Raw genomic sequence first — 20,481 nt, 5'->3', positions numbered from 1 at the left:
CCCCAAGTGATACCTACAGTTCAGGTGCCCATATTTTAAGAGAAGCTCATCCCATTCCCACACATAAATGAAAACTGAGTACTTACATTTTTCTTAACTGACTTCTGCAATAAAAAGTAAAGCAACAACTAGGTCATAACCTAAATGACAAAGGCTTTAAACTTCTTTTCATCTTTTGTTTGTTTTTTTTTCCTGCTAGATCAAGTAGCTGGCATTTGATACCAGATGAACATGTGCAGCTTACTCTTAGACACTGCAATAACTTGCCAAGGTATATGAGGAGAATCCAATATTTGAAGTTTAACAAAAAATGTAGAGTATGATTTACAGCATAAGCTATAGTTCAAACAAAGCACAGACTTGCTACTTTAGGTGAAATTGTATTGCATCTAATTTCTAACTATAAAATACTTAGACCTAGAAGAAGATTTGCCATTTGACTACATTGGTTAGTTCTGGTGTACCACTGGAAAAAATCAAGCAAAATAAGAAAACAGACTCAACATGAGCCTTACCTAACACCAGCAAGTTAAACATGGAGAGTGGCTATCTGCATGCCAGAGACAAGACTGGTTATACTTTACAGCTGACCCCTTTCTCTCTTACAAAAAAAGGGAGCTGCTGGGGTAGTGAGCACCTCCCAGCCTGAGATACCAGTCCCTAATGCCTCTAAGTTCAATGAGCTCACCATGGTACACTTTTATACAAGCTAACATACATCATCTAAAAAGAAGGATACTTCTCGAGAAGTGCTTAGAGAAAATAAGAGTTAGACAAAAATTTCAGAACTACTATGGGCCAAGTTCATTAATGACATCTACCCAAACACACTTGGACTGCCTACATGAGCCCATGTACTCAATAGGGTGTCAGAGTCCTTACATTAGACAAAGAGGAACTCTGCACCTCACTATCCTGACAAGGAATTTCATAAATTCACACTTGGGGTGTGTTTGGCACAAGCAAAGGCCAAACATTTAGCTATCTCAACATATGTACTCTAAGCCGAATCACAAACTATAAAGAAGGGGATCAGTTAGACAGTATTTTGACAGAATAGTATTCCAGATCCCACACTAATTTTAACAGAACTCTGCCTGTGACTCAAACCCTGGGCTAAGACACTCTTCACTAAAAGTCTAAGCATTTATCTTTGCTATTGGGTTTGTTTTTCTTTTTTTTTTAGTTTCTCAGAGTATACTTGAAATAGATCAATTCAGAGATGTGCTAAAACATATTCCACACCACTGAGCTTTATAGAGCTATGGGAATGAAAGCTGTGCTCTGCTGATAAAGAAATATTACCCTTTTTAACTCTATTAGGATGAAGAAGAGATACCACAAGGCGAAGTTTGGGTTGGTTTTCTTTTCCTCCAGAGACAGGAAAAAAGTTATGGCAGCTGCACTATCTAAAAGTGGACAAGTCTGAACTTGGGATCAAACTGTGCACAGCCCCACTGTTCACAGACTGAATTAAACCACAGAGACTCTCCTTAAACAAGATAAAGGCAGGCTGAGCTATAGCACACATATTGTCCCCTGCAACAAAGCCTGGGACCCACCCAAAAAGAATCAGCCCAAGTCCACAGCTCAAAACCAAGGAGCTACAGAGTTACCTCACACCCTACCTTTCTCAYAGCCAGCCAGGGTGCAACACCAGCCCCACACCAATGCCCCAGCACTTCAGGAAGTGCTCCAAAGGATGGCAGCCACTGATGGCTCAACACAGCAGCATTGAGCTAACAATAACATGTAGCTGATCTTTTCAGAAAGTACAACCTACGACCTGCAAGTTCGCCCTTTTACTCCATCTGCACCAACAACATCATTAGCAGAAAATGTTTTTTAAAAAGGCTTTTTACAATTCTTCAGTGTTAACAAAATCTCTTCCACTTGGAACTTCATAGTTAAGTACCATTAAGATACTGTAACAGAAACCATTGAGAAGAGGTAAACTGAATCTTGACAGTGCAAGAAATTGTTTCAGTAGAGCTATATAAACATATAGGAGTCAAATGGTAAATGCTAAATTAAATCTGACTTTGCTTTTCTAGTTAGTTACTTCATTAACACCAAGAGCTTTCCCTAATACTGATAGTTTTTCCGCTAGGTAGACTTCAAGGACTAAATTTAAAACACATTATACTGATTACCAAACTACATTTCACAATTTCCTTTGGATGTTGGACACATTTCCCCTCACTTATTAGAGCAAACCTTTCAAAGACTCAATCCATCATACTGAAAGTTTCAAAGAAATCAATGTCTGCCTTCATTCAAACAACTAAAGAAGAAAAGCAGACAAGAATGCTTTAATGCAGATGTAAGAGAACACTTGTATGCAACTGGAACTTGGTATTGTTGTATTGTTATTTACAATTACTAGACCTTATCTTAGTCCTGCTTCATTTGAATATACATTTTTAAGAACACCCAGTTTAACAAAGCAAAGGAAGCGTGCGAGAAATTCAGCCTTTTCTGTTCTAAACACCTGAACTGCCTTCAAGTTTGAGAGCAAAACAGAAGAGATAGTGAATAAATACAACCACTTTCCCATCCTTCTTTCCAGGATGTCTCAGCTACCTTTACAGATTATCTATCTGTGAAGGACAAACTGCCTTCATAAACAGTTACTCCAAAAGGAAAACCTATTTTCCGTGTCTCTGTGTTTTAGACTCAAATTCTACTGACAAATTTACCTATTGCAGAATTTCTTTTTCCAACAGTGCCAGAAGTAAGGATACCAAATGCTTCAGTATCAGCACAGGTTTCCAGATATACATATTCTTTTCACTATACAGCTATTATTTTTAAGCTCTATTTTGTGGCCAAAAGCTGTGCTAAGAATAAGACAGAAGACTAATACAAAGCTTATTTAAAGATGGAGATTTCATGTTTGCTTGGTAACAGTATTATGACAAAGACCTCTAAAATCATCTTAACCAAAAAGCAAGCCCTTTTCTTAAAAGTTGATGTTACCATTTCCTAAAAGGCTTTCTCTTTCCTAGTGCCTCTAGAACTCTTTATGGGTAGCAGCAGCCTGCTTTCAGTGTCCTATAGTCAGAATTTAAAAAAACAGCAAATGCCCTTTAGGAACTGTCAACAGGCACTTGTGGTTCACAATGCCATCATCCCAGCAGAGATGAGACTCAGGGGACAAACTGGAAATGGCCATTCTTCCATCTCTACTGCTATCAACTGACCCAAGATTCTCTCTTAGCAGGATGGAATTGCCTTTAGAGGAAAGATTCCTATAGACAAGGCCTCGTATTTCAAGTCCTCTTAGTTGAATACCTATTTCCAGTCATACTTATTTTCCATCTTACCCAGCATTTAAGAATTATGCTGTCTGCTTCACTGGATATATCTTCACTCTCAACAAAGCCAGTCAGAGAGGATTTCTGTGTGTTTAAGCTTCCTCTCTTAACACAAATTCTAACTGTTAGATAATCATGAACAGTACTGAATCTGTAAGAATGAAATGCTTCAGTTGGCATGACTGAACTAATTGAGAAATTAAATTACATACTTGTGACTTGTCATAACTGTGAGATCCACCCCTCTCTTGCGTATCCAGAATTTATTTTAAAAGAATCATAGCAGACCCGGTGGCTCCAGCATCCACTAAAAAAACCAYAAAAAACAAACTAAACCAACAAATAAAACCCCAAAACAACAACCAAAAAAGTAAACAAAAAAACAAAACTAAAAAGACCAAACAAAAGAAAACCAAAACCAATAAATCAAAAAAAAAAAAAAACCCCAAACACAGAAGCTTTGCAAGTCACCCCTATTTAAATATATAGTCCTCACTGTGTACTTAAAAGCTCAATTATTTAATTTCTTGTTTTTCTTTTCTCTCCTTGAAGTATCTTTTGAACACACCCTTTTTGTATTCAGGAAATACTATATTTTTTAACCCCCAAAAATTAAAAAATAAAAAGCTCAAACTTAAAACAAGACCTTGAGACTGTGGGAGGAAGAAAAGACTTCTAAGCCTGCCTCACCCAGGATCATTGCTTTCGTTAACACAGCGTGGGACCCGAGAGCTATGAGGCAGAACCTACCTTGAACAGCAAGAGTTTTAAAGCAACACATACCTTTGCTCACGGTCTGAGTAATTCTTAGGTGCAGACACCATTATCTCTGTGCTAATAAAACAGGCCACAATGGAAAGTAACTGTGCACTGACTTCTCCATTGCTTCTGAAGGAAGATCTTCACTTGCCCAATTTAATCAGCCTGTAGGTTAGCAATCACTCTGAAACCAGAACCTGATCTTTGACCTACAGCAGCAAAAGGCAGCAAAGTCGTCCTAAGGACACTTGTGGGAKTGAGAGGAAGAGTGCTGATCTGAAGGCATGAGAGCTGGAAACCATACCCAGGTAAAAGCTTCCTCTTAAGCTCTGCCTGCTTTGAACACGAATGCCACATAYGGAAAGAAGCAGGAAATGTTGTTTCATCTACTCAGTATGAAAATGTGTTTTTGCAGGATAAGATCAGTGCTTTCAAGTTTTCCACAAGTTTTAAGCTTTCCCACTTGAAGAATAATGGAAAACCAGGTTTGACAAGAAGAAAATTTATTTTATTCATGATCAAGTTTTATGAAATAAGTAGGAAAAAAACCCTTTAAATATCAATTATAAAAAGGTGGACTTCATTCAGACTATTTCAGAATCAAACAAAAGCTGCTCTCCAAAAGCCTCACACAATGTTTCCACTAATAAGCATTCTCACTTTGAACTCTCAGCATTTTTCCTACTTCTATTTATGTTCAACTCTTCACTTCGAAGCAAACCTGATCATATTTATAGTGAAGAGCTTCTTCTTAGGGAAGTCACATCAGAACAGTTGCAAAGTCAGAATCCAAAGTAACTGCTAGTCAGAATTAAACCACAAAACTAGCTGGACTGGAGGCAACTCACCAAAGACAATTCATTCTCACTATGTAATTTAAGAAAATCAAATGAATTACATAAGTAATCATTTCAGGAGGGAGGATGTCAGCTAATAACTTGGATTATCAATCACCTTCATTACCTTAACATCTCCTTTGTATTAAACAGTGCTCAAAGGCATCCATTATTTATAGTTCTCCTCAGGCTCAGACTTCTCTTCTTAAGGTATATCTGTAGGACTATCACCACATCTAAGCACAAGTCTCACACTTCATTTCACCCATGCCACTCTGACACCTGTCAGCAGCACATCAGTGCCCGTATACAAGCTATTTCACAAAGATAAAGGCATCAAGGAATCTTAAAAAATAGAATAATAAACAATTAATTTAAAAAACATGTTCAGAAAACAATGCAGGAGCTGCTTGCCAAATTCAGAAGGAATTGATCTTAGGCCCCGCACAASAAGGACAAAATACCTGATTCTGATTTGCTTAGCATAGATAAAGTCTCTGATTTAAAAAATTTGACTGCGTGTCCATACAGAGATTTATAAATTACAGAACAACTGGCAAAAGTTCTAATACAGAACCTTTATATAGAACACCCATTTTCGAAGACATCRTAATACAAATAACCCCTCATTTCTTTAGGCATAAAAGTAAGAGTTGTCCAACACACACATGCAGCTTAATGGATCAGCTTTAAAACATTAACACACAGGAGACCTGACAACTCCATTCGGCAAAAAGAGCCAAATCACAGCTGTGCTCCAGCAAGTAACTTGTCAGTTTAGTGTCACACACCACAATGATGGGGGAAGGGAGAAAAGTATACATTCATTTCTCACAACTGACCATTCCTTGTGCACAACTAACATTCCATCAGTGAATTACAAATACTATCAAATTTAGAGGCTTTTAAAACAAAGAGCAGGAATAGATTACAGTGTTTAAATGGCAAAAGCACCTGGGCTTTATAATGGCAGCATGTTTCAAATTCTGCTATTTTACCACCTATTTTAATTCAGACTTTAACACAGAAAAGTTCAACCACCATTCTTCAGAGAAACASGAGAATTCAGACTAACAGTCAGAAAATTCCATAGAAATGGTAAGGATGAAGTACTAAAATATAGCTGAATAAACACAGAAGGCACCTTTACGAGGAAAGCAGATCAAAGTGTACTTAATATTCAGCTTCTTCTCCCAGGTTATATGGAGCATGCACGTTTACTTCAAAATAACTTTTAAAAACACTGATTACTTGGCATTTAGCATCACAGAGTATTACAGAAAAGTTGGCTGGAGCAGACTGAAATTAAATACTTCCTCCCACCCAAATAAATTTTCCTGAGTCTATGATCATGCAGYATTTCTTTCATGGCTGAAATTCTTCAACTCTTCCATAAATACAAGGTGTTTATGTCCCTMATAACTGACCCATGTGATGAATTTTCCAACTTAATTAAATTCACTTATACTTCAGGTTTCCTTTAGAAGGGCTATTTAGAGTAAACTTTTTTTTTTTTTAAAAAACTCTGTATTCTTGGCAGACTTGAGACTAACAACCTCACCATCAACTACAATGTTCCCAATCCAGATGTGGGTACCTGGTACTGCTACAGCCCTTTGCTTTGCTAAGAAGGTAAGTGGTTAACTAAGGAAGTTAACTGTTCAAAGGTACGGGCTTGAGGCTTCACTTACACCGAATACAGTAACAGTGACCATGTCACAGCCACAGCCTGTAACATGTTACATACAGTAAACTGATGGTTCTACATCCTTAACAAGTAAAATACGGAATTTTACAGATTGAACCAAACAGCTGAGGCAAGTGGCTGCACCTGCACACCCTGGTGCCTCAGGGTTTCAAGGAAAGAAATACACCACAGCCTTTCTGAAAGCAATAGCTGACTGAAGACATTTCAGAAACTAACATATAAATGCTTATTTCCATTAGAGCATCTGTCTCAAAAAATCAATGCTCAGACCTCTATGTAAGAGGTGGCTCCTGAAATAAACAAGGTTTTCTACGCAGACTACACAGACAAGAGTTGCTTCTTCCTTCCCTCGAGAGGCAGAAAGAGCAGTAGGCAATGGGGTGAGATGAAAACAGACATTAAGGGACCACAAGCAATAACCTCCTTCCTTCTTCTCACAGCCTAAACTTCGCCATTGCTCAAGGTTGTGCATAACTGAATTTCTCTGATGGAGCTGTTCTCGTGTAAGCTCAGCACTCGTTCCCTCTAATCATGCATGTGCAGTTCACCACCACCCAAGTAATATCAACCCACTGGCATTTGACCAAGCAGCCCCTGTTTAAAGCAAAAATACACTCAGAGTGTTACATCCACACACTAAGGAGGGGGGGGAAAATAGGGCCACACGTCAGTCACCACAACTTTCACCATTCTCTCCTCCTGAGAAGGGGGCCCTCACAACTGGGCTAGAAGGCTTTGCTTGCCCTTAGCCCAACTCTCTAGTCCAGTGCATTCTTTATTACTTTTTTTTGGAATGAGGAACACCTTCAAAGTGATGACATAAAACACTTATCCCTCAAATAAAGTTGAAACACCATCCTTTTTCAAGGGTAGTTCCTTTTTCTTTACTGCTTTGTGCAACCTGCCCTCTCGAAACACATAAACTACTTCCTTTGCTCTCCTCTCGTCTCAAAAATCATCAGTATGCCATTTCCAGATGGAAACTGAAATAGGTTAAACAATCTATGAATTATTCTCTATTCTGTGGATTGAACAACTTAAATTATGAATCTTTCACGTTTAAAACCAGTTTGCAGGAGGTGGCTGTATCAACCCAACCGCCCGGCATTCCCCCTTGTTCCCGTTCTTCCTTTAACAGCCATTTGCCAGACCACTTGGAGACAATCCAGCTCATCAMAGCGGCAGAAAATACCTTGTGCTGGTTTTATTGAACGATTATGGTTTATGAGAAAGTCAAATACAAAAAGCACAGCCGAAGCTTACAATGGACAGTGAGAACAGTTCTTTCAGTGGCAGCAGTCAGGTTAAGAATTCATATCCTGGGACATCCTTAGACATCCCCAGTAGTGTCATTACCAGGATCAAAAATACTTGCTAGTGGAACGGACTTGCTTGGGAAATACATTTTTGAACTAACAGCTCATATCTTTGTCTGTTTCTCTGAATCTCATGACCCTGTCTAGAGGCACACCTATCAGACATATGTTAGAAGGAATAACCCATTAACCACARAAATGTTTTAAACTTCCAAAGAGGCTTACAACTACAAATCCCAAGGGTTATAAGCTAGAAAGTAAGAGGACTTGAGTCTAGTCTGTGTGTCTTATTTTCTACACTGAGCAGTAAACATCCTTTCATATCAATGAGATTCTTCCATTTCTAACCTTACACCATGTGCGGGAAACTAAAACATGATTCACTTGGAGTTTGGCACGGCAAGAACCTAAATGTTAATATTGAAAAAATTAAGTGTTCTGGAATTAACTACAAGTAACCTATCAGCGAATAGATATGTAGAACAAAATATAAATTAAGCCAGACCTCACAAATCTGCCTTTCACTAATAGAACCTGCACCTTTTGCCTTGCAGTTCTATGGAAAGAGACTAAGGAGAATTGGAAAATAAACTTAAAAAAAAACAGAAAGGAAAAAGGAAAACAAAAAAGCAGAGGATCCATGAACCAGTTTCCTTCTCAACAAACCTGTGTTGGACCATGAATCATTTTAGTTTGCAAAATTAGCAGTGAATTTGCAATCTTCTTCAACATCCTTTAATTCCTGTGTACCATAAGAATTCTATTTTGAACAAGTCCTACACACTAGATTTATTTCACTGATTTCACAGAATCATACAATCTGCTACTCCCATGCCTCTTCTCATTTCTGATAATCAGAATTCCTGATATTCAGATGCTCCATTTAGACTCTAAACAGTAATCACCTCATGCAGTTTCCACACATTTGAACTCAATTGATCTCAACTCCAATAGGAAATTATAATAATGTCAGAAATCATATATATTAATGACAGTTCTCTTGGTTAAGACCTTTACAAATTTTATTGTGACTAGAGGCCTGTGGGAAGGATAAGGGGACACAATTTCCTACCTTTAGAAAAATAAAAACAACTTCTAAATTGCATGAAAACCCAGGAACTCCTGTAACCTAGTTCCAAATTTAAAACAGCAGATAATGAAGTCCCCAAAGTAAACACAGAATTATGCCATACCTAATTTAATACAGTAATGCAGCTTTCTTTAGCACCTATGCATAAATGAGATTGATCTCCATACACTCCATACCACGATTACCAGGGAACATTAACTGTTAAACAGCATATTGAAGCTAAATAAGTAGTCATTACTTACACGTGACACATCAAACAAACTATGTATTTAAAAGATGAAAACACCAGATGRGGTACTTCTGAGGAAAAAACTAAAAAAAAAAACAAGACCATCCTTGCTACATCCCTAAACTAATCGCTGTCTTCAATAATGATGAAGTGCCCTAAAAGAAGCAAGAGATAGGAATTACCAGAATTCAACAAACTCATTGTTTAGATCTCAAGGGCTATTAAGTCCTGAGTAAAAAGCCTATTCACAGTTCCACGTAAACAGTTGTGGAGAGAAGCAATTCCCAGCATATTTTCCCAAATTTATGAAATGAGAATATCCTAAAAATTAGGTCTGCAACTTTTAAGTCAGTACCGTTTAGAGCCCTGACAGCCACACGTGCCTTATAAATACTGCACCACATGAAAAACCAAGGGAAGTGCAGCGTAAAACTACAATTTTTGGTCATGAACTGCTGGCATTATCTACAAATGCCACRAAGTATATCTGGAATCAAATCCTGGGATTAATTCTAAGCTGAATTTCAAAATATGACAGCAATAGACACTTACACCTACCAAAGAACAGCCATCCTCATAATTTGGGGGTGATACAATGCAAGACTGGCAGATGCCAGTCCCTTGCCACTGAAGAAAGTGGGAGAACTCAAAGTAAATTGATTTGGTATCTCTGTACAGGACTAGACTGGATGCAGTGCCATCTCAAATACATGAGTCAACAAATCATTAGCTATTYCATGATGATAAAGGCAAACCTAGCTGCAATTGATCAGTTTTTATACATGAAATGTGTCTCACTGTGAAGATGCACAACAGAAAGTCAAAAGACTGTCTCTGAAAGAGGAAAAGAAGCTCGTGCAGCATTTACCCAGACCAAACACATAGACATCCATCTAGTTACTACTCTTTACTTCTGGTCAGATGGCTGCACAGCCTTTACTTGCAGAAACCCACACTTCCACAGCCATTATGCAAGGGGACAGAACTAAGTCTGGCCACTAGACTGTGACACACTATGTGAAGAGCAAGAGCCAAGGCAGTGAGTAGAACCAAGCTGGTTTAAATAAAACCTTGGTATCTACCAGAAGCAAACAACAAGACAACATGACAGTCTGGACATGCACCATCACTGTCACCGATGGATTTAAGATGTGTTCCCATCTCTGAAACCCGGGTTCTGTAACAAGATGATCAGCAGCTGGCTGCTCACATAATCAGACCAATAGATGCTTTGCTACTGGAAAAGGAGAGAGCCATCACCACCTGTGCCACAGAAATCACTTATGCATCTAGCAGAAACTCCAAGGAAGAGCTGCTGAATACAAACCCTTCATTTCAGGTGGGATCTTTTGAGGGTGAGGGACACAGGCAGGCAGGACCATTTCCAAAACATACTACATCATAGTTACATTAGCAGTATGCACCGGATCCATGTCACTTCCTTTTAGCAACAGCACAGCCCCTCTGTCCTCCCCCACCCATAGCTCCAGGGCTAGTGCTTGCAGAAGTGAAAACAGGGACTGATCCTGCTGAAAACAAACCTGAAAAAAAGGAAATAGTTTTTATCGTTTATTCAATCTGAGAAAGAAATATACAATCAAACAGTCCTGGGATGCTGAACTGCAATTCAATTTAGCTGCCACCAGGCAAGACTGGAAATAAGTCATGATCCAGCATCTCAGAAAAATCCAGGCTCCATCACATTCCAAAAAAGTTTCTTACCTCTGAATGCATAACTAATTTTAAAATATTTTTTGTCTGAAATGCAGGAGATGAAAGAGAGCAATACACTACCAAATCAAACAAATTCTTGCAGATGAGAGAAAATATCCAACAGGAGAAGGCATGCCATTCTGTGGAAAACTTTTTTTTCCCCAAAAAAAGTTATGAAACTCCTTCACAACTAAACATTGTAGTATATTATTAASAAATTAAAGCAGAAAATTGAGGAATAAGGAAATCAAGACAGAATCAGAAATATTTTCATCCTGGATTTTTTCAAAAATAATTATTTTTATCATCTCCTTCTTCATCTTCCCTAGGATTTCCAAAACAGGAATAAAATTGCCACAGTTCAGACAACCTCACTGTATTTGGTGTATCTGTATTCCCAACTCAGCACTGCCTGACTCAGAAGTAAGAACTATGTCTACAGTACAGCTGTTAAATTGGTATTGTGGTAGAGATGGGTTTTTTTCTCTGCTTGAATTATAAATATTCTTTATCCTGTATGATTTTCAGAATTGGGTCCTTACCTTCAAGTTAATAAATTCTGTGGGCTGACAAACCATATTGTCTCTTCTAGTCACAGTTATGCCCCTGGTCTGCACATGGACAAGATGCTGAACACTGTGGATATGGCTGACTACTTTGAGAATGAACTCTAACAAGCAAAGTAAGTGATGTCCAAAGCAAGAGTTAATTAYACAGAGAATAACTTACTGCAACTGAAAATCAAATTTAAGTACAGGACTATATCTGGAATGTGAGGTAATGGACAGAGGAATCTATATGATGTCATATAGGTTAATAAAGGTCATGTCTGAGAAAGAAATTCTGTACTTCTAAGAACAAGGAAAAATTTTGGATAGTACTTTTAAAGGGGTGTACCATACCCCACCTGACAGCAAAGAAATATTCATGTCTTTTGGCTGTTRAAAGTTTGTGCCACGCCAATCTTACAATGATAAACAATCCTTACTGAATATTAGTATGATACACCTATCCAGAATACATGCAAAGAGCTTGACAAAACATTCAATGACTGTCCTCCATTTGCCAGCCGCATACAGTAAATTCAAGCCACAGCTTAAATTATACATTAAATCAGCTATGAAAAGGTTGTTAAAAAACCAACTATTTTATAGTCACTTTAGAAAATATCCTAGCAAAAAGATACAGACCAACTGAATTGCAGTCCTTCATTCCCATTCAGGAGGCTGGCTTTCTGCTACCAAGCTAAGAGAAATACACAGGACCGCCCACTTRTTCAAAGACTGAGTGGCTTTTTACAGGCTGCTTACCCGACATAGGAAAATCCATGCATGGCACAGTTGAGAGGCACTTCAAACCAACAAATCGCCTCTGATAAATTAATGTCATTTAAAAAAAGAGGAAGCAACCCTCATGTGTAAATAAATACACATGCAAATGTCATGACACCCATTCAAAGCTACCCTGTGCAAATTCAGTTAAAGAAAGAGCACATTTATATAAGAAATGTTTCTCACACAGACACTGTAACCCACACAGAAAAACCAAACTTTATAGACACAAGCAAGGTTGGACATGAATTTTAAACTCTGAAAATGTTCAAGGCCAGTTAACATGAGAGCCCACAACTAATCCTAACTGTTAACTAGCTTACTGATAATTCAACTGGAGGGGAGGAAAGAAACCCCAAAAAKCTGCTCTATCAGTAAGTATGTGCGAAAATACAAAAAGCAAAACCAACATTACAGCCACTGAATCCTGTAAAGTCTGGTTTATATAAGACCTCAAACTAGAAAATTTAATTCTCATAAATGGATTTTCAGATTGGCTTAGGGAATTTGATGCACAGGTGATGTACATTTTAGCCTGAAATGCAATGACTCAACATAAATGTAGACTCTGCATTGATCAGAACTACAAGGAAGAACTTGCACAGGAACCCCAGCCCAGCAAAAAGCACTAAACCTTGACTAGGACCACACTAACAATGGTTAAGTTCTTTCTTGGACTTTTTAGACCAGATAAAGCCTCACAGGCTTTTTGGAAACAGTGTCATATAAATCAAAAAGAGTCAGCAGAAATAGCATGTTAAGCAGACTTTCACGATAAAACATCCAGCCTCATTTAAAAAAAAATAAAGTATATGCTAAAGGCATAGTAGCAAAGCACAAGAAAAGGTTGGAAAATTCATCTGTCCTACTGCTGAGACATGAGGCAGCCACAACCCTTAAAGCACAACTTATACAGCTCTGTAGCCCAGCAGTTACAGCCACCTGTCCAAATCAAACTAATACCATCTGTCWTTTTATAACAAAAACTACCCACTTCTTTTTTTTCCAGAGAATTTAGATTATTAATTTGACTAAGAAAGAAATAAATATTAGAGAAAAAAAYGCCCAGCAATTAAGTTTCATGGGATTATGGTATTTGGCTCTTTGCTTCACGTAAACTGTTCTAGTGCTACTGAGTTCCAGAAAAAGCATCCAAGAACAAAATTAGAAGTTTACTGTTAAACACATTTGGAAGGCAGGAACATACTAGCTTTTCCCTCATACTGTGGGAAAACATAAATCCAACACTTTTATCATTAGTTACTAAACAAAAGCTAGACCCAGCCTATATTAATTGTGAACCAAATTGCTATTTGTGTCATTCCTCCATATGGGGAACAAATTCCCTCACATGTCTCCACAGATTTTTACTTCAGCACTTGATGAATTAATGCCTTTGAAAGAACACTATCCTCACTCAAAATCTTAAGTCAACACACAAAGATATCAGCTAACTAAAGACCCAAGCATTTATCAGCCACTCAGCACTACAAGGCAAACTAAATAACAAGGAGAGTTTGGCACTTACACCTTCAGTGGTGCCCATCAGCAAATTAACCAGCCCTGGAAATGCCAAGGTATCTCTAGTCCTGGTGGATTATAGAAATAAGCTTCTTTAACAGTCTAAAATCAGTTCACCACTGACAGTGGAGCCCCAACACAAGCCTGAATTGAATYAATGAAGTTTAAACAACTTTAAAAGTAGAAGGAAAGAGAGATCATTGATGTTTGAAGTTTTTGCCCCAGAAAAATAAACTGATTAAGAGTGGTCACATCCAAATTTAGAACMGCTAGCATGCAGTAAGAGTGTTTCTGGCCAAGTACATGTTTTTTCTTAATAGCCTCAGTAGCGCTTGTAGTTCTTAGATGACTGAAGAAGCCCAAGCCAGTGATGAAGCACACAGCTACAGAAAGCAGTTCTGAAGAGTAAACTTGCTAGGTATAGCTAGAGTATTTACAGTCCACTGCACCAGGAAGTTCCAATCTGTTGTTTCCCAGAAGAGGAAAGGTAATCAGAAAAAGATTCCAWACAGTTTGGTCCAAGTCTTAATACACTGTACTTGAAACCATGGTTTCACCTAGAAGAGTAACAACTTCAGCTCTGGCTTCAGTATCAAAACCCACAGCAAAACCTCAAAAATCCTACAGATTCAGCACTCAAAGAAGCCAAGAGCTTGTGTCAGATCCCCAGACTCTGAAATWAATGGTTCCACATTTTCCTAAAGAGCACCTTTACATTTTGGCATACCTATTCCTTTCAAGCAATTTCTCACACGCAAATGAATTTGTCCTGACACACTTTCAGTCACAGCTCTGCAGAAACAAGAGTTAGTATCCAGAAACATCTTAAAGCCATCACATGTGGCAATTAATACTACAGAAGACCAGGACTTCACAAAGAATTACTATCTAAGCCAAATGCCAAACAAAGCAATTCACGTTTTCAGAGCTATCTCCTAACCACACAGTTCAAAGAAGTCTGAATGAATATCTAACTGCAGTTGCATCTGAGATTATGCCATTTATGCTTCCACAGTGAGGTCCACCAGTTGCAAGTCCTGTATTGATCAAATACAGGATGAAAGGAAAAAAATGAATGGGGGGAGGAACAAAACAAAACAAAACAAAAAAACAAAACAAACAAACAAAACATATCACAATAAAAAAACACTTCCTGCACAGTGTAACAGAACAGTCTTCCTGATTTTGCTTGTTATTAAAATTTTGTTCTTTCTGATGCAACATCTGCTTTAACTATACACCATAAAGAACATGAGTTCAAAATGAGCATTTGATGGATCCCACTCCTTAGGATGAGAACAAATCCTCTTCCAGACACAGCTGTGCCAGTCTGAGGTTACTGTGCTTAGTACATCCCCAGTTCCACATCCTCCACTCATTACTGTTACCACCCACATCAACATGCCAGCTGAGAGAAATGGAAGAACACTCTCCAATTTGTTGTGATTTTTATCTGCTCAACCAGCTTAAAACAGTTTGCTACAGGCCCTTGTTAGCCCARGTCATGCTGATAGAAATGTACAGTTCCAGAAAGCCATGAAGAAATTTTAATCAGAGCTACTATGATCCCATCTCCAAACCTCACTTCAATGGTAAGTCCCATTTCCAYCCCCAGACCGGGATGATCAGACTATTTAGCTATATGATCTAGCCAAAATTCAACCAAAAAAAAAAGCAATTAATTACCAATCTCATTAACTACCTGACTTTGCTTAACTCACAGCCATGAAGGTGATGCTYGAAAAAGGCTTAAAAATAAAACTCTATAGAGTGGCATTTATAGAGCAGGTATTTGTTTATTGCAGCGCTGGTGTAGCGCTGGAGGTGAGGGGGATCTCTCAATCTACTTGTTTTCAGTTAAAATTGGCAACTATTTACACCATGCTTACTGTATAATATTACTATTGTCACTACGCCCACTACTATATATGGGCACAGARATACAATATATTACAGTTTTGCAAGTACACATCCATAATCTTTARTTCGGTGGTTGTGGGGGTCTTTTTCTAATGAGATACCTGCATCTTCATGATGGTGGACTTWTTACTTTTGTCKTCAGGGCATGCACAGTTGTGATGTTCATGGTTTTTCTTAGTTTTTTAAGTCTTTATCTTTTATTATTTTGTTGACTGTCTTGTGCTTCTACTAAGCTTTTATTAGTGCTCTTTACTGTTTTTTGTTATAACATCTACTTGTTTACTTTCTTCAAAACTTTTTCTGATTTATGCTCTTTGACGATTTTACGCATCTATGTACCAATCCAGACRGCTGGATTACATCTAGCTGATACACTGTATGTTTCTAACACCCTATATAAAAACTTGTAACAATATATGAAAAGGCTATTACTGATAATATAYTGAAAGCTATTACACTGTATATTAATAATAAAAAGTTATTATATTTTTATACTGATAATGTATAAAAAAGAAAGTTTTCAATTAATAGGCTTCATAAGCACCTTGTCACTTGGATATAAACTATAGGTGTCAAAGGCTTCCTTGCCAGCAGAGGAAGATGCACAGTCAAGAAGGAGACAGGACTACCAGAGCTCCAGTTTAAGCTGCCAAGTTTCTTGACAAGCTTAGGCAAAACTAAAATCGAGCTGCTTCAGCAAAGAGTGGCCACAGACTTCTCCTCCTCCTATGCAAGCAATAACATTTGTATAGCCATGAAGTCAGTTCAGGCAGTTGATCCAACCGAAGCTTAACATTTTTCTGTACRACYGTTTTCAGCTGGATCAGCAAAGAMAGACTAACAGGGGAAAACAGATCCTTCTGGTGAAAGCTTTGGCAGAAAAATCAAAGCTGCTCTGGTGATAATGCAATAATATGACTGTAGAGGACATGTTAAGTCTTAGCTGAATTGAATTTATGCTTGGTACTTTGCAGAAGAAAGGCACTATGCTCAAATCTCACTTATTAAAATTGTGAGATCAATTGAGACTGAACAAGAAAACTGTAATTTTAATATACGTTCACTGATCAAAGTAAACTCCAAAAACAAGACTAAGGACATAATTTCACATTAGTTTAAACCCAACTTGCTTGATGAGCTGGCAAAACAAATAAAAATATAGATAAATTTTGACCCCTCCCCTAAAAAAAAAAAGTCAGCAAAGTGTCAGAGGAGTGTAATAAGTAGGATACAACTCCAAAGTAATCAATTATACCAGCTTAGGCTGCCAATCTCTTACCTGACAGATTCTGTACATAATTTTTTCTAGAGAGCAGAAGATTTAATTTCCATAGCATTACAGCAATTAATTTTCTCCCCAATGTTATGCAGCTCCATCAATATTACTAGTGGAATAAAACAAGCTATGTGCAGAATTCCAGGATCCTGCATAGTGCTGTAACAGGCACTCACAAACATACAATAAAAAAATCGGAATATGTTTTTCCCAATAGCTCCTATTCCTGGGGAGGGAAGCACTTTTGCAAGGACTTTCACTACCTTCCAGAAAGCATTTATCCCATCACAACCATTTTGGCAGGATCATTCCAACACCAAGCAGCTCTATCAAACTACAAAATGTAAGACTTAGAAGTCTAGCAAGTTTTATGAGCCCAATGTGGCTTGCTGGTTTGGGGTTTTTTCTTCCTAAATGCATAATGCTATCAACTACTAACACAAAATCAGGTTTCACAACACTAGGTTGAGAAGATAAACAAACTTGTCTACTCTGTCTAGTTTACATGTGCCTTCAGTTTCCACACATTTCAGCTAAATAATAAATGCAGGGAATTAATTCCCAGGATGAAAAATAAATTTTCTGCTAGTAAGGATTTAAATGGCTGATTTGAATTGCATTTCACATGTACACTTTAAGAAAAAAAGATCTTTGATGTGTTATGTTTGGAGCTCCGTAAATCTGAATTTTCACTCAGGCTTAAAACCAACACTTCATGCAATTACAGATTAAAAAGATTTTTACTGCAGGATAACTCAGGGTATCAAGAGTCTTAAAATCACAGGCAAGGAGGAACACATCTCAAATTCATTGTTTGGACTTCTGTTTGCATTTTTATTTCTTCTGCAAGACTTCTGTTAAGGAAAAAAACCAGCATTTCCACAGAGAATTGCCAAGAGATGAAGAAATGGAAAACACTCACTGATGAACAGAAAAACAAATCTGTTTCTCTATGGTAACTATTAACTTCTGCATAATCATAATGACCATTTTAGCAGTAACCATAGATCAATAAGTCAAATAGAACTGAGTCAGAAATCCATTTAAATATTTACACATTTTGTTACAAGTCATACCGAAAGTATTACTATAGCCAAAGAGAATGACTGTGYCTTCCATTTTACCCACTCTCATTCAGTAGCCTATCTCGAGACACAGAATGGTCAAAAATACAAACAACAAGAGAGCACAGCAAAACCCCTTAAATGCTACCAATAGACATTGTCGGCAGCTATAAGCTTCCTCTAGTCCGGACAACTGAATTAGGAAATATTGACAGCAACATGGAAAACACAACAGCACACAGAAAAGCTCCCTTATCATTTCATAAACCATTAATGAGTAGGTTACATAAATCCACTGGACCCAAGGAGTTGTAGACCGGAGCTGCTGCAAGACATTAACTCTCCTCTGAGGGATGCATCATATCGTTCTTGAAGACTGTTCATCTCCGTGAGCGCAATAAAAGGAGTTAAGGATATTCCGAACAGGAGCTGCATTTTAACCCTTCGTGACCCACCGAGCACGGAGCGAGGCGATGTCCCCGGGCCCGCCGCAGCCCCCGCCCCGCACGCTGTTGCTCATCCATCCCTCCTGCGCCCGCAGGACGGGCCGAACCCGGCCGGCTGTTCCTTTGTGCAGCCTGGCGGGCTGCCTCACACGCACTGAGGCACCGGCCAAGCCACGAACCGGSTGAAAAGAGACGAGCCCCGCTGTTCACGGAGGCCCTTTCCCCTACAACTCCCGCTGCCAGACTGGGTCGTCAGCGCCATCGCCTTAAAARCCTCGTCCCGACGCCTCCCGAACTTCACAGCGCCCCAGCCCCAGCTGAAACGAGGCGGCGGATTTCGGGGAAGCCCCTACTTCCCGGAGCCCCCACACGCTCCCACGGCCACGCAGGGGCGGCAAGCGATACAAAGCGCCCGGGAGCGGCCGCGCCGGAGGGACCCTCTGACGGAAACCTGGCCGGGATTCAAGGCCTAGGAGAGACCGCAGGCTCAGGCAGCCCCAGGAGAGCCCCAGGAAGCGGCGCCGCCCCGGGGGTCGCTCCCTCGGGCCAGTGGCTCGGTGCTCCCCGCAGGGCCCTTCGGTGCCGCGGCCGCCCCCCGCAGGCTCCACCTGCACCGGGGCCCCGTTCCAGCGCAACCCGGGGATCGCGCCCCACCCCACCCCCCCCCCCCCCCCGGGCCGCGCCCCCGGGCTCCCCCCCCCCCCGCCCCCCCCCCCCCCGCCGCCGCCGGACCCACCCGCGCCCCGCGGGGCTCGGCACGGCCCCGTCACGCACGCCCGCCCGCGGCTCCAGCCGCCAGCCGCTGCCCCCCGCGGCGAAGGCCCTTCTCCGCATCGCGGCCCGGCCGTACTCACCTGCTGCCCGCAGCCGCCTCCCTCCGGCGCCTCCTCCGCCGCCCGTCGCCACCGAGCAGCGCCGCCGCCGCCGCTCCGCCCCCGCCCCCCGGTCGCCGTTCCCGCCCCCTTCGCCAGCCACGCCCATCCCGGCGGCCCATTGGCCACGCACCCCACAACTCGGCCTTCGGATTGGTGGGAGGAACCGCCCGTCAAAGCCTGGGCCCCGCCCATCCCCGCCCACAGGTCCCGGGTGTTTTATTCACKCCGGGGCTTTGGCGCCCCCAATCTCTCGCTGTGGGTTCTGATTGGCTGATGCTGCGCGAGCAGCGTGCCGGGATTGGCTGCCCGAGGTGCCACTGCGGCGCTGCCCGCCCCCCCCACTCGGGGCTCGGCTGCGCGGCGCGGCGGGAAGGCGGCGGCCGCTGCCGGGCTGGGGTCAGGGCCCGGGCCCGCCCGGTTCCCGGGGACACCCCGGCTGGCATCCCGCTGCTCCACTAAGGGGGGATACGCCTTTCACCGCCTGTCTCCGTTTCGGTTCAGCCGTGGATCTCTTCTCCTCATAGCTGCGAGAGTGGTGGCATCCAGTAGGAGGATGGCTCCCGYAGCCCCAGTGCCACCTTGGTTTCCCCCCGATAAACCACATGCGGTGACTGACACCTTCCCTTGGGGCTGCAGTGAGACGTGCTGCTAATGCCAGCGCTCCAGAAACCGTAATGTCCTATATCAGCCAGAGACCAGGCTTGCAGGAAAAATGCGAGCAGGCTCTTTTAAACTACACGATTGAGACTTTCTGAGAACCCGAATATTCTCGGGATATCCTTCCTTGGGCCCAAGAAACACTAGCATGCCTCCATTTCCGAGGTGGAGACAGTACCAGGTGCTGAATTCAGCAGGGAGGCTGCRCTTCACAGGGAAGTTACCCAGGGGAACCCTCTGGGAGCAGCACCCTTGTGACTGCACATACGGGGTTTGGGCTGAACGCGTTATCCGGAATGCGTATTTCCAACAGCTGCCTCATCTCACCAGACTTTCAAGCAGCTACTTTATCCAAAATGCAAGCCAGAACAGCTCCCGGTGCATTCAGCTGAAAAAAAAAAAAAAAAAAAAAAAAAAAAAAAA

The 20,481-nt window shown here is 40.7% G+C and overlaps 1 protein-coding gene across 13 annotated transcripts in view; it reads right to left on the bottom strand.

Annotated features, from left to right (window-relative positions):
• Window positions 1–19,456, bottom strand: part of NUMB (NUMB endocytic adaptor protein) — a 92,064-nt gene extending 72,608 nt beyond the window's left edge. For 11 of the 13 annotated variants that reach the window (XM_057366401.1, XM_057366465.1, XM_057366512.1 and 8 more), the window contains exon 1: window positions 19,381–19,456. The gene's annotated coding sequence lies outside the window, so the exon portion shown is untranslated. Of the gene's footprint in view, window positions 1–19,262; window positions 19,284–19,380 lie in introns of those variants that run through there. The other 2 variants (XM_057366409.1, XM_057366425.1) reach the window with 2 other exon arrangements.
• Window positions 19,457–20,481: the final 1,025 nt, after the last annotated feature.

The sequence above is a fragment of the Malurus melanocephalus genome, unplaced genomic scaffold (genome assembly GCF_030028575.1).
Source record: "Malurus melanocephalus ecotype Western Australia unplaced genomic scaffold, MMel_1.1 scaffold_2, whole genome shotgun sequence".
Classification (NCBI taxonomy): domain Eukaryota; kingdom Metazoa; phylum Chordata; class Aves; order Passeriformes; family Maluridae; genus Malurus; species Malurus melanocephalus.
The sequence above is the reverse complement of the archived record's forward strand: the minus strand, read 5'-3'. Positions and strand labels throughout refer to the sequence as shown.